Source organism: Dermacentor albipictus, chromosome 3, assembly GCF_038994185.2.
Source record: "Dermacentor albipictus isolate Rhodes 1998 colony chromosome 3, USDA_Dalb.pri_finalv2, whole genome shotgun sequence".
In the NCBI taxonomy this organism is placed as follows: domain Eukaryota; kingdom Metazoa; phylum Arthropoda; class Arachnida; order Ixodida; family Ixodidae; genus Dermacentor; species Dermacentor albipictus.
The window spans coordinates 69,761,081-69,774,118 of record NC_091823.1 but is presented as its reverse complement, the minus strand read 5'-3'; the positions used below and the strand labels follow the sequence as shown (position 1 = coordinate 69,774,118).

At 46.4% G+C, this 13,038-nt stretch overlaps 1 protein-coding gene across 1 annotated transcript in view; it reads left to right on the top strand.

Moving 5' to 3' along the window:
- The window catches only part of LOC139057709 (uncharacterized), a 531,286-nt gene that overhangs the window by 477,107 nt on the left and 41,141 nt on the right, over positions 1–13,038 (top strand). The window lies entirely within an intron of this gene.

Genomic DNA, 13,038 nt, shown 5'->3' with positions numbered 1-13,038 from the left:
GGCTGCTCGACCTCGAAGCGCGACTCTCGCATTTCTCTTTCTTCTTTTCTGGCACAGTACAGGAACGCGGCTTTGGCTTCTCTGAGTCAGTGTTGCAACCCTGGCCCCTTAATCTCCCATTCCCTGTCTTTTAACCTTACTCGCAGCCTGTTGCGGCCACGCTGGCGGCGCGCAGCTTGCTGGTCTTTTACCATGCATCGAGGGATGCAAGGGGATAAAAAGGCGAACGGCTTCTTCGCCCCATCGGTTAGCGTATGTCTGCGATACATAATTGCGCCATTAATATCTACTGACTTTCATTTTCAGCATCGTATCTGCAGGGCTGCTGCTCTTTCTCTATTTTCTATTAACATATATTTTTTTGTAATCTGAGTGATGCACTGTGTCTCTTATGTTTCGGGTACACGAAGCAGGGCTTAACTACCTATCTTTGCTGGTTTAGCTTTCCTATTAGTGCCAGTTTTACGATGTTTCTATAGTAGTGCATCATGTTGTGATCTATTTCGCAAAATGTAGAACTATCCCCAAAACCATAGCTGACTGGAATAACCTACCATCTGATATTGCCACTGAAGTTAACACCGATCAATTTCATCAAATGCTGTGGACTCATATCAGAATTTGACGTCTCTGCGCGTAATTGGTGTTAGCTATTTTTTTTCAGGGTTAATTTAATACCTTTGCATCTTGTTTGACATCGTATTGCAGTTTTTTCTCTTTTTGTGTTATCCTTGAAGCCCCGGTGTTTCAATTTTCACACTTCATTCTTATCTTTATTCGAACTTTAATCCACTTCCAATATTGGTGCATGCGTATTTTGTGGTGTTCTTACTATGCTTGCTGAATTGTTTAGTCTTACTATTTTTTTTCGCATATTCTTATTAGTTTGTTTCGTGTGCCCCCCCCCCCCCCCCCCCCCTATGTAATACCCTCTCCAAGTGGGCCTTTATGGTATTTGAATAAATAAATAAAAAATAAATAAATAAATAAGAAAGCGACTCGTTTCAAATAACCAGCATAGCCTCGATTTCGTAATCAGTATAGCAGCAGATGGCAGCATCACTATGCTGAACTTCCGACTCCTATGTACTGTTTACGCGGTTACCGAACGACGGCCCGCTTGATTACTTGGGCGGCCCCTATGTAAGGTCGCCTAAGTAGCTTGCCAGTCCAAAACGTGGATCAATGAGGCCTACCGTGATCGCTACATTCAGCGAAATCGATATCACATGTGCGTAAATGACCCAGATCCCGGCTTCGGTTGACTCAATTTGGTGACTGCGCGTTCCTGTTCCTTTGCCGCGATGGTCGGATAGTTCAATGCCAGAATTCTCTCGAAGGAATATTTTCTGCTTTAGTAAGGGATTTTGATTTCTTACTCCTGTACTTTATGAAGAAAAATTGCAACGTGTATAATCTCTTTTAACGGATGCGACGTTCCATTCCATAGTTCAAACCGGCCACTTGTGAACAAGATGGGATCACGCACACGAGGTCACGCACCCGAGCACACTGTGCATATAGTGAAAACATGTCGAAGAAATTCATTAACGCTTGAATCCCGCAGCGTTTGTAGAGAGACCCTGTGGTTGGAGGTCATGTAGATTGCCATTTCGTTCCAGTAGTGTAGCGAACAGAATGAACTGCCAATCTGGTATTGCCCCGTAGGGGGCAAGACATAGGGCTGCGAACAAGGTGGAACTTGCAAATTGTGATCATTATCAACAGCATCATTTAGTTCACCTTTAAAGGCCCCACAGCGGAATTACATAAAGGGGGAGAAGTCAAAAAACAAAAAATATAACATTGCTTTTTGTGCAAAGGTAAATAAGAGAAAGGACAGGCAGGGATGTTAACGAAAAGAAAAATCCGATTTACTACCCTGCGCTGAGAAGCGGGGGACGCAGAAAGCTAAAAAGCAAACACACACACACACACACACACACACACACACACACACACACACACACACACACACACACACACGCACGCACACGCGCACGCACACGCACACACACACACAAGAAGAGCATGAACGAGAACCAGATGGAAAAGGAGCTGGTGCTGAGAAAATTCAACTGGAAGAAAGCCGAAGAGAAAATTCCTAAGCGCACGGCCACAGAGTCAGACGAGGTTCCCATTAGGCTGAATAACGAAATATTATAAAGACGTAAGGAAGCTCTGTTAAAAGCAGTAGAAAAGCGCCAGACAGTAGGCGACAAGGTAGAATGAATTTAGTTTATAAAGGAAAGGGGCAAAAAGATAGAATTGGAATTCACCCATATGGACTGCTGACCATTACATGAGTAATATACAGGTTAACAATGCAGGCGATTAAGTTAAAACTGCAAGCACGGACAGAGAATAATGACATATTGGGAGACCTTCAGAATTGCTTAAGAATCAGTAGACGTAACTTACTTGTGCTTACTCGGTGTATTGAAACATCCAGAGTATATAGAAAAGAGACCGTTATATGTGGATTTTTCGGACATTGCAATTGCAGGAGCGTTAAGACGACGTAGACCGCAACATTTGGGGGACTATTCTGAAGGGAAATGATTAGGCGACGATTCTATATAGATTTTGAGAGAGGTTTACACAAAAAATACCATTTGCGTTGACCGGGAATGAATTATAAGCGAGGTGGAAGTTGATATCAACAACGTCCTTTGGCAGGGTTGCCCTTTATCCCCACTGCTATGATGTAAATGGTAAGGATGGAAAGGGCGCTAAAGGGAAGTAATTTCGGTTTCTCTCATACAAACAGGCGGGCACCAAAGCAGAGCAGCAGCTTCCATGTTTCTGTTACGTGGACAACATTTTCATGCTAACAAGCAAAGTGATAAGCAACGTCTGGCTGATATCTGTGGACAAGAAGGTGAGAATTTAGAACTTAAATTTAGCGTTATAAAATCAAGTTTTATGGTATTCAGTGAAATGGGTTGCTAAAGTTTAGCGCCATAGAATCAAGTTTTATGGTAGTCAATGAAAATAGTGTTATACAGGGCCAGGAAATAACTCGGGTAAAATAATACCCGAGTTAAAACGAAGCCGTTAGATACCTGGATACACAGGAAAAAACAATAATAGCGAAAGGGAAAGCAAATGGCAACCATGATGAAACAGAGAGCGCTATGGGTGTACAATAGGTACGAGGTACTCCGGGGTATGTGCAAAGATGTAATGGTTCCAGGATTTACATTTCGAAATGCGGTTGTTTGCTTGAAGTCAGTGGCACAATCAGGACTCGATGGCAATCAAAGGTCAGTGAGACGGCTCGCATTAGGCGCTCACGGGAAGACTACAATTGAAGCTTCGCAATATCGACATGTGTGCACAGCGCTAAAGACGAGCACTGAAGGAAGAACACAACACAAACTATGTGTGTTGTGTGCAGCGCCTGCGTTGTGTTCTTCCTTCAGCCCTCGTCTTGCACGCTGTCCACACATGTCGATATTGAATCTCCAACTCGCCCAAGCTTCCACCTTATAAAGCTATGCAGGGTGATATGTGCTGTACAAGTTTTGAAGTGAGGGAAGCTCAGGGTAAAATTTGTTTTGAACAATGACTTAGGAACATGGAAGATACTAAATGGGCTGCTAGAGTGTTAGGTAGCTGTACGGGAAAAGCATTGATCCGCAGTTGAGGAACAGAACTAGGAAGCTTACCAGCTTCCTAGTTCTAACCAGTATATCCGACCAGTATAGTAAGCAGCGTGGTAACAAAGAATGTCAAACTCAAAGTCAGAGAGACTCAAACCAATCTCACGGATGTCGGTAATGAAAAAGCAACCTGCTTTGAGTAACTACCTAAGAGGAAAAAACAAAATCAGGAGAAGCATTTTATGATAACTCAAAGGGGAGTTCTTTACTTTTCGAAGAGATATCAGGATGCCTTGGAACGCGTACTTATAAAGCGAGATACAACAAGAAAGAAGAAACATGTGCATGCTGCGGTAAAGTTACGGAAACGACAGAAGATATTTTATTAGAATGTGAAGATATATATCCAGCGGTCGGCTTAGGCTCCTCTGACCTCCTTGAAGCCCTTGATTTCAGCGATAACAAAAGGTAAGTAAACATGTCAGCTATAGAAATTAATAGGATGCCTGTGCAAGTTTGGTGGCAGCAAAGTAGAGAGATCACAAACGACGGAGGGTTATGAAAACAAAGTTCCCAAAGGCGGTTAAGAAAACTCGTTGCTAGAAATGTTTTTTTCTTTATTTGTTTTATTTTCTTTCTTTTTAAGTATGACTAGCACATTAGGCAATCTAATAACAAGAGCCTGATGGCGCAACCCACCGCCCCGTTTCAAAGGGGACACTCATAGCACCTATCCATCCATGAAACCATCCATACATCATCCATCCATCCATCCATCCGCGGCAGCAGTGGCCGTGCGAGGGAAAGAAAAGAAAGAACCAGAAACCTTGCCTTCGCGCATCCGCTTGTTTTACCGCTTGAGTTCTTTTTATTGTAGCATTCATTATCTGTCTAAATGCGTATACTGTATATATCACTAATTCATTGTAACACCCCTATGTAATGTCCGCATGGGCCTTTAGGGTACTTGAATAATAAAAAAAGGACTGCGCTATAAAACTAATTTTCTCCTCTGTCTGTGAATGCAACTTGAAGTTAAATACTGCGGTTCGAGCTTGGCATTACGAATTTTCTATTGCACTCGTCAGTTTTCGCTTATGCGTGTTAATTACGAAGAAATTCTGTTTTTTCGGCAACCCTGTGGTCTGTATACCTTTGTTCACGGGTGTACGTTATTATGTAACTCTTAGACACAAATGACATCACTCGTTTCTCTCCCATACATACACCCTGTACATATGTATAACCCAATAATTGTTATGCAATAGATTCGCGTCCAACTATCGTAGTAGAAATCCTGTCGTTGACGTCATGCGATTGTCGGCACCATCGTCGTCGTCTTGCTGCTGTTGTCAAACACAACTGCTCGCCTTGCAACAACGCGTTTATCCTCCTGGTGAAACTTTGCGCAACGCCACAGAACACCCACGCGAAATGTTGACACAGCTGCGTTTGCCACACCAAAAATTCGCTTCCCCGCAGAAATCCTAAAACGGCGAAGACGCCACAAGCACAAAAAAAAATCTAAACCGATGCTTATCCGCACTCTAACCCACACGATATCAAGTTAGATACCCATGGTGGTGAAGTGGACCAATAATTTTCCACATTTCGTGGACGGGCGAAATAATGTCAACAGATTTAGCTACAGCAGCCTGGCGCAAATCAAGAACAGTCATTAGCGGAAGGTACAGCTCGCCAGCTCGGACCTGGGGGTGTGGAGGACGCTCTTCCAGCGAGTCCAGCGGGCGGCCAAACCCAGTGGAGCCCTGGGCTAAGGAAGCCACCCGTCGCGCTTTGACCCCTTTCCCCACGCTCTATCTTAATAAAGTTTACTACTACCACTTTTGCGGAACGCTAAACGAAGCCTGGTTAGCCAGCTATTTACAGATGCAAAATACCCCGCATAAAATTCATTTTCGCAGTGCTTGGTATCTGTATGATATTGTGTCTCGTCTGTCGATCTGACGTGTTAGGTATGTTAGTATAAAAGATATAAAAACTCAATGACACGTTTAGCCGTCATTGTCATTATAATGCATAAATTTAAAAGAACTACACAACTACTTCTCATGGAAGGCGCACGTAACGTGAGGCAGATCAAATGTCGTATAACGTAGCATAGACACATCACTGCGTCCGTAGTTGGCTCCCATGACGAATGTGCGGCAAAGTTGGTGATACCGTCGAGCGAACTGTGAACGTGATTCTTCGAATTGTGCACATATATTAACATGGTAAACGATGCGCGTGGTCATTCGAGCGCTTTCGCGGCCAAGCTCAAGTTTCACCGATTCCTCTACGGGGCCTCATATGTTTCCCGCCAAGGCGGCCGCGACAATGGCTGCTGTAAACAGTGGACACTCCCATAGGCTCCTGCGACAAACTTCGGTTCTCAGCGCAGCTAGCGTCTTTAGTTAGATACCCCAGCCTCCGAGTTGGTTGCCACGCACCGCCGGATCTCGGAGGCCAAGACTTAAGTTTTGGTTTTGGCCAAGACCTAAGTTTTAGGCCAGCAAATAACTTTGCTTGCCTCAGTAAGTGGTATCCTGCAGGGGCCTGCGGCGCTTCGAACGCAACGACTCTATTTTTTAGCTTCATGCAAAAATTTACTTTAAATCCGTGCTGATTACGCTTCAAGCAACCATCATGCCAAGTGTTAATAAGGGAGTAGAACTTAATATTTTGTCATATCGTATTTTAATACTTCGCAAGCCCTTCGGGGAGATGTTATGCTTACATCACCCATGTTGCTCAGCAGCGAGCAGCCAGCCCTCTGCAGTGTCCGGTGCTCCTCGCTGTCGCAGCGCACTCGCTCGCTTCCAGCTGCTGCGTGACGTGAGAAGAATGTCGCCTCGGGGGGCGGGGCTATGCGCTCGCTGCAGCTTCCAAGTTTTGTTTTTGATTCGATTCGATACGCAAGGCTGCAAGAGTTGAGCTTGCACGCGCTTCCCTGTGGAAAACGTTCGCCTGTGTGTCCCCTTTTCTTTCATTTTTATTTTGTTCCTTCCCCCTTCCTCAGGATTTCTCAGTGAGCGACGTGCTATCGATGCCTACCGTGCGGTCTCCAGTATTTAGAGTAAGGCGTACTCTCTTTTCTAACCTTATCCCTGCGACTGGGAGGCATCATAATGCATGCACCAACTAGTCCGCGACACGTCTATCACGCCATCCAGCACAATTGCCCCAGCCCAGCCTCTTTGTTCCGTGCAGTGCGCCCCTTCTATCTGCCCCAGTGCGCTAACGCTAGCCCCTACCGACGCTAGATAAGGGCGCTGGGCGGGTATACTACAGCGAGCTGACAGCAATCGAACTCGTCGTCTACCAGAGACGTGCGAGCTACCGTGTCATTTCTGCCCTGCAATCTGCGTTTGCGTTTGCTTCTTTCTCGCCTTCTCTGTGCCGTCCCTCAGATCACTTCAGCAACAATTCACGACTTCCGTTCGTCCTTTCTTCCTTAGATCTCCAGCTCCAAGCACACCGTATGTTTCACGATCCTTGCTTGCTTATTTGGCATCGACCATTTCCGTCCGGTCCTTCCGCCGCTCGAATCGAGATTGTCTTTACAGGAACGCGGACACCTTCTTCTCGGCTTATGTTGTCTTTCACTATGTTCGTGGATGTTGATCGTAACAGTCGAGCTCCTTTGGCTTCGCTGGGCATATACGACCCTATATGTCGGCGCGATATCCGGTACTCTAGCAAAAGGAAGCAGACCAGGAAAACAGCGCGCACACAAATGAGGATAAGTGGATGGAATGAACGACTAGCTATGTGCTTCATCGTTCGCGGCGGCTTGTTTCCGCTTGGTGTTTCAGCACAAGCAGAGAGAAACCTGATACTGAAGAAATATGGTGCACTTCATGTTTGCTTTCTGGAGTTTTCGGCTTCTTGTGCTGAACCTCGATCAATCATAACACCCAGCTTTACACTGCCTCTCCCTTGTTTTCTTTCCCTTTGCTATGATTTTTATTTGGCTCAGTATTGTATACGACGTGGAACAGTTCTTTCATTTGTATTAATTTGTTTTTTTTTCTTCGCGAATTTTAATGCAAGAAGGCCCTCCTCTTTGAAAGACAGCTCTACAAATGCCAGAATTCACGAAACGCTACTTCCAATAATGAGTTGCACTCCATGCTCACACTCAATTCACTCAAAGAAAAAAGGAAAAAAGATGCAGCGACTATACTCCCATGGTGACAGTAAACCGCCATATCGACCCTTCGCATAAACCGAACAGATGCGCCCGCTAGAAGCATATGCGTTCGGTACAAATTGCAGTTTACTCGCGAGAAGGTGACTCAAGCGAGCGGTTTCCGAAGTACTGTGGAAAAGAGAAAACTACGACCGCTCCGATGGCTCAGCAACATTTGTCTCTTTAAGTGACAGCTTCGTAAGCCTGGGGCGCTTTCGCAAACTCACTGGCGCGCTGTATAGCTGACCAAATGGCCGTGCGGCTGCTGGGCAATGAAGAACGATGAATGCCGAGAAACAGCGGCCGTTTCAAGCTTCTTGCAAATGCTCCTAAGTGGTCTGAAGTTATAACATGCTATAACGTTAGCGGCAACGCGGATAGCCGCAGCGTTTCCTGTAATGCTCACTTAGAAACGCTACAGCATCGCGATGATGTATCGACATCGTTGTTTACGAGTTTGTCATGATACGCGTGTGTCCTGATATTAGTTTTGAATGCCTTCTTGCGTGACAGCAAGTGTATTTTGCATTGAGCTTTTTCGTTTATTTGTACCTTTATATTCGCCGATTTCCATCTCTGTATGAGGGTCCTCATTCTTTTATTTGCAACGTGCTGTTTATGGTACCAGCTATCTTCGCGGAAATATTGAAAAGTACCGCAACGGCTTTAACATCACAGTCACAGCAAATGTGGTAGCACAGCAGTCGGCAGTTCACATAAGTTTACTGAAAGCGAAGGCTTTTCTCTTAACTACACAAATAATCCAGACAGGAATGCACCACGCTGTAGTGGCGGTGGTGAAATTTTATTTCTGTAAAGGGTCCTGAAGGATACCCGACTGTTCATCAAGGTGTAGAGGGCACCTCCCACGTCGGCGCGGAGTCCTATGTTCTATGTTCTGACCTTCAGGACAGCCCAGAGTTGATCTTGCAGTTCGCTGCTCCTAAGAGCGTCGTCCTATTTGTTCTTGTCTTCCAGATAGGAAGCCTGAGTCGCGCATCTCCACAACATCCATCCCAAGTTCCCACGTCCACCACACTGTTTACAACTGAATGATGCGTTGTAGTCCGGGTCGGTTCGCTGTGAAGAAAAATGAAAGGAACACTGTACCACATGGCACTAAAAAAAACTTTTGAAAGACGGTTTGGCAGGGCTAACCACGGAATATCGCGCGAAAGCACAATTTCTTGGACCAAATTAGTCATTTCGTTGCACCAAGTTAGGCATTTCTAGGCCTTTGTTTGACCGGTTGCTAATTAAATGCTTTGCAGTCGCAATCTCGTCGGTAAAATGGCGTTTTATTGCATAGACGATACGCATAGTCGTGCGCACTGGGTTCTGTCGCCGAGACCTTCGTTGTTCGCGGCGCTTGGCGCGGCGAACCGCTTCTTCAGACATTTCCGCCAACGATCTCGATTCACTTTCCATGGGCCGCATAACGTAAAACTATTCCAATATGTCTCTATTCCAATCTTCTGACGTCAAATTTGCGTAACCACCAACGCAAACACCAGGCGGTCACCCGCAGGGTTGTCTGAACAGACCAATCAAACGCTCTCCTCGTTCATAGGAGATCACTTTTGTTTGCTTGAAAAACGAATAACATTGCCTACATTGAGCGGCTTGTCGTATCTAATTGGCTGACAAGAGGCGAGGAGAACGCTAAAGTGGAGAGGGATTCGATGGGGCCGAGCCACTGCACTCAATATCAATAACCTAATGAAGAGGGTGGTGCCGGCGTCTACGATTGGCCGGCTTTCCCTTACCTTGCGGTGGCTGGTCGAAAATCGCGGCGGCATGCAACGGAAGCTCAAGACTGACGCTAAAACGGACCCTCAGCAGAGAAGAGTTGGCAGAATGAGGGGGTAAATGTGCCAAAAGTGCTCGAAAACGTTACACGGCCACGCAAGAAGCTTTATTATACGCAAATACACCCATGCTCTCCGGCAGGTGGGAGTAGCCAGCGTCTGAGCGATCGGCGGCAGCGATCTTTTATTCCTTTCGGAACGGGGCAGCCTGCGGTTATTCCGAAGAAAATTCAGTTTTGTTCGGCATATTAATGCATCTTTATCGCGTACACGTCACTTTGATGCGGTGAGTTCTTGCGGTTTTGTGACGTCGCGTGACAGGCAGGTGAAGTGGGTGCAGCCCGAAAACTTTTTACCAATAGCCGAGGACTAATGGCGAAAAGGGGTCGAATCAGAAATAACTGTTTTTCATTTTTCTGTCAAATCATGCATAATCAGTGTGTACACTTCATATCAGATGGGGAGGTATCGCGGTTTTCGTGACGTCGCGTGACAGACAGGTGAAGTGGGGGTGGTCGAAAAAAGTTTTTCACCAATCGTGGAGGGCTGATAACAGAATTGGAATAGAAAAGTTTGGAATAGTTTTACGTTATAGCGCCCCATATTTCACACATACGCACAGGATCGCCGATGCGCACAAGAGGGGGCGTAAGGGAGGAGTGTTGTCTGGAGCGCGGTAGATTTCCATGACGTCATGCGTGGCAACCCGCGTGAGCGTCGTCCGAGGAGGACGGAGGCGGAACCGGCCGTTTCGCGGGCACAGCCTCTGCGCACGTTTGGTGCGGGCCTCTGCGAATTGGCTTCATACAGACAGAGGTGAAATCCAGGTAGATAAGCTAACAGTCCTTTCGCACTAAAACATGGCACACACACACCAGCCTCACTGCAAAAATCTATGGGCACCTTGCTGAGCTAAACTGCGATAGGCGAAAGCCTGTCTATGACTGCGTCTGTTGCTGTTGTCTGAACTGTTCTGCGAACGGACGCCGCCGTGGCCGCGAGCATGGGATGCAATCACAGCCATATATGGCTGCAAGGTTTGTCACCGATGTGCGCGCACCCCCACGCGCGTGTCCGCGTCTCCCAGGCATGGCGCCTCCTCTCCTTGCTCCCCGCACTGGTGATCACCGCTTTCCTGCGTCCACCACAGAGTCCGCCCGGGCACGCCTCAGCCACTAAAGGTTTACGCCTAATAGCTTAAACAACGGTTACATTTTGCTGCTGCTGCTATTTTTCACGTCGGTAAACCAAGTTTCTGGCAACGTGTATGCACCCGCCGTGGTTGCTCAGTGGCTATGGTGTTAGGCTGCAGAGCACGAGGTCGCGGGATCGAATCCCGGCCACGGCGGCCGCATTTCGATGGGGTCGAAATGCGAAAACACCCGTGTACTTAGATTTAGGTGCAGGTTAAAGAACCTCAGGAGGTCGAAATTTCCGGAGCCCTCCACTACGGCGTGCCTCATAATCAGAAAGTGGTTTTGGCACGTAAAACCCCATAACTTAATTTTTAACGTGTGTGTAGCGAGTTACAATTAAATTCGGCTTCTCAATAATCTGCTATATTATGGTGCCGCATCTCAGCAGTGCTGGGCGTCGTCTCGGGAATGTTATACTGCTTGCTTGCGCATTGTCGATCTCTCTGTCGGGAGCTTCACATTCTATTAATGCACCTATAGGTTATTATCTATATACGCAGATGCAACTGAATGATGGATTTATTTAGATGGAATTAGAAATGTTGGCGAATATGAATGGAAAGTGCATGTTCGCATATTAACACGCTCTATGCTGTCCTGTGGAAAAGTAAATGTTTCAGTGGTAATGGGTGATTAAGAGGCAGAAGTGAAAGGGGGAAATGATCACTCGCCATAGAGTAGCACGAAGATACTAATTTGTTTTCCTTCTAAGAAGCACGTTTTGGTTTCCATTGTATCTACGCGTGAATAGATGACAATTTTAACGCGAAGGCGTTAGGGGCCCCGTGTCGCGAAAAATCCGGTATCGGTGTCGGCGTGAGCGGAGTTGTCCATGAGCGAAAATTTCCGTATATATTTAGGTACATGTATATAACACACCTCGCTATATGACATGCGGTATATACAGGTTACATTGCCACACGATTCTATCACTAAAGTTGCTTATACCTTGTCTTACATTCTTGACCAAGTTATTCCCCGAACTTAGTGAATGACAGCCCACAAACAATGACATGAAACAAAACACCGACAGCGCACGCCTTTTATGTTAAACCTCCTCATCCTAAAATATTAAAAGCACGAAACAATAACAGAAACCTTAAAGTTATCTAGCTTTCTTGGCACGGCTTTGCACTACCTCCGGGATCAGCCCATGCAATAGACAGCGTTGCTAACAGAAAATTCGCCTTCGTGCATAGCGTTCGCCGCCAGCGTTTCACCGAGCATTTACGCTTACATAAGCTACAGTTGCCGGGAAGCGTAAGGAGCAGTCAGAGAAACCTTTGGATGCATTCGCGTTCCTCCACTCTTGAAGGCGAAACTTAAGCATCCTCAAAATTTTTTTTTTTTCTCTCGTTCAGAAAACTTCCCACGTCTTGCTGATTTCCGCCGAAACGGCTTGCTAAGTGGAAGAGGCGGTATTTTAGCTCAAGGCAGAGGGGAGGCAAAGAAGAGATTGCAAAACACCAACACGCTTAGATGGACGCTGCAAATATTAGCAGCGTCCATCTATGCGAATTGCCTCGAGTGCCTCACGAATCGTCATGATGGCATACCACGATGGCGTCCACGAAAATAATACTAACCGCATATGCTCGCGAAAACCAACTGACAAATGAGGCTAGTCAGGCACGTTTGTACAACTGAACCGCGACAAATAAATAGCGCATTCCCATAACAACGCACGTCCGGCGGTTCAGCGACGAACTAACAGTGCGTGCTTAGTAAGCGCGCACGACTGCACTAAGCCGCAAGGATACATTAGCTCGTTCTGTGCAAACAGGCCTTCTTTAAATATGCACGCGAAAAGAGTACATTCTCGGGCGGTTCCTAAACCGTGGTTAACCGTAATTTTATTTTATCCCACTTTATTTTGGCCCGTCTTTCCTTTACAAAGCTCGTCGGTCTCTTACGGCACTCTGGGGAGCCGTTTAGCGCAGAAATTATAGCAACGCCTGCGGCGCGCAGTATCGCATCAAAATTAAATGAAGGGCATAACACGCCCTTTCGCGCTTCATAGTAGTCAACGTGTGGGGGAAAGCAAATTAAAACCAAGCTTCTCTGTGCATTCTATGTGTAAGTGAAAGCACGGTGACCACGTATGCGCTGCGCGGCCACAGGTTCTCATGCGCCGCACTTTTTTTTCCACGCAGTTTAAGCACCGCGACGGGCATTAGCGGCATGGGCGTGCTGACGAAGTAACAGATGGACTCTGCTTGGCACGCAAGGGCGTG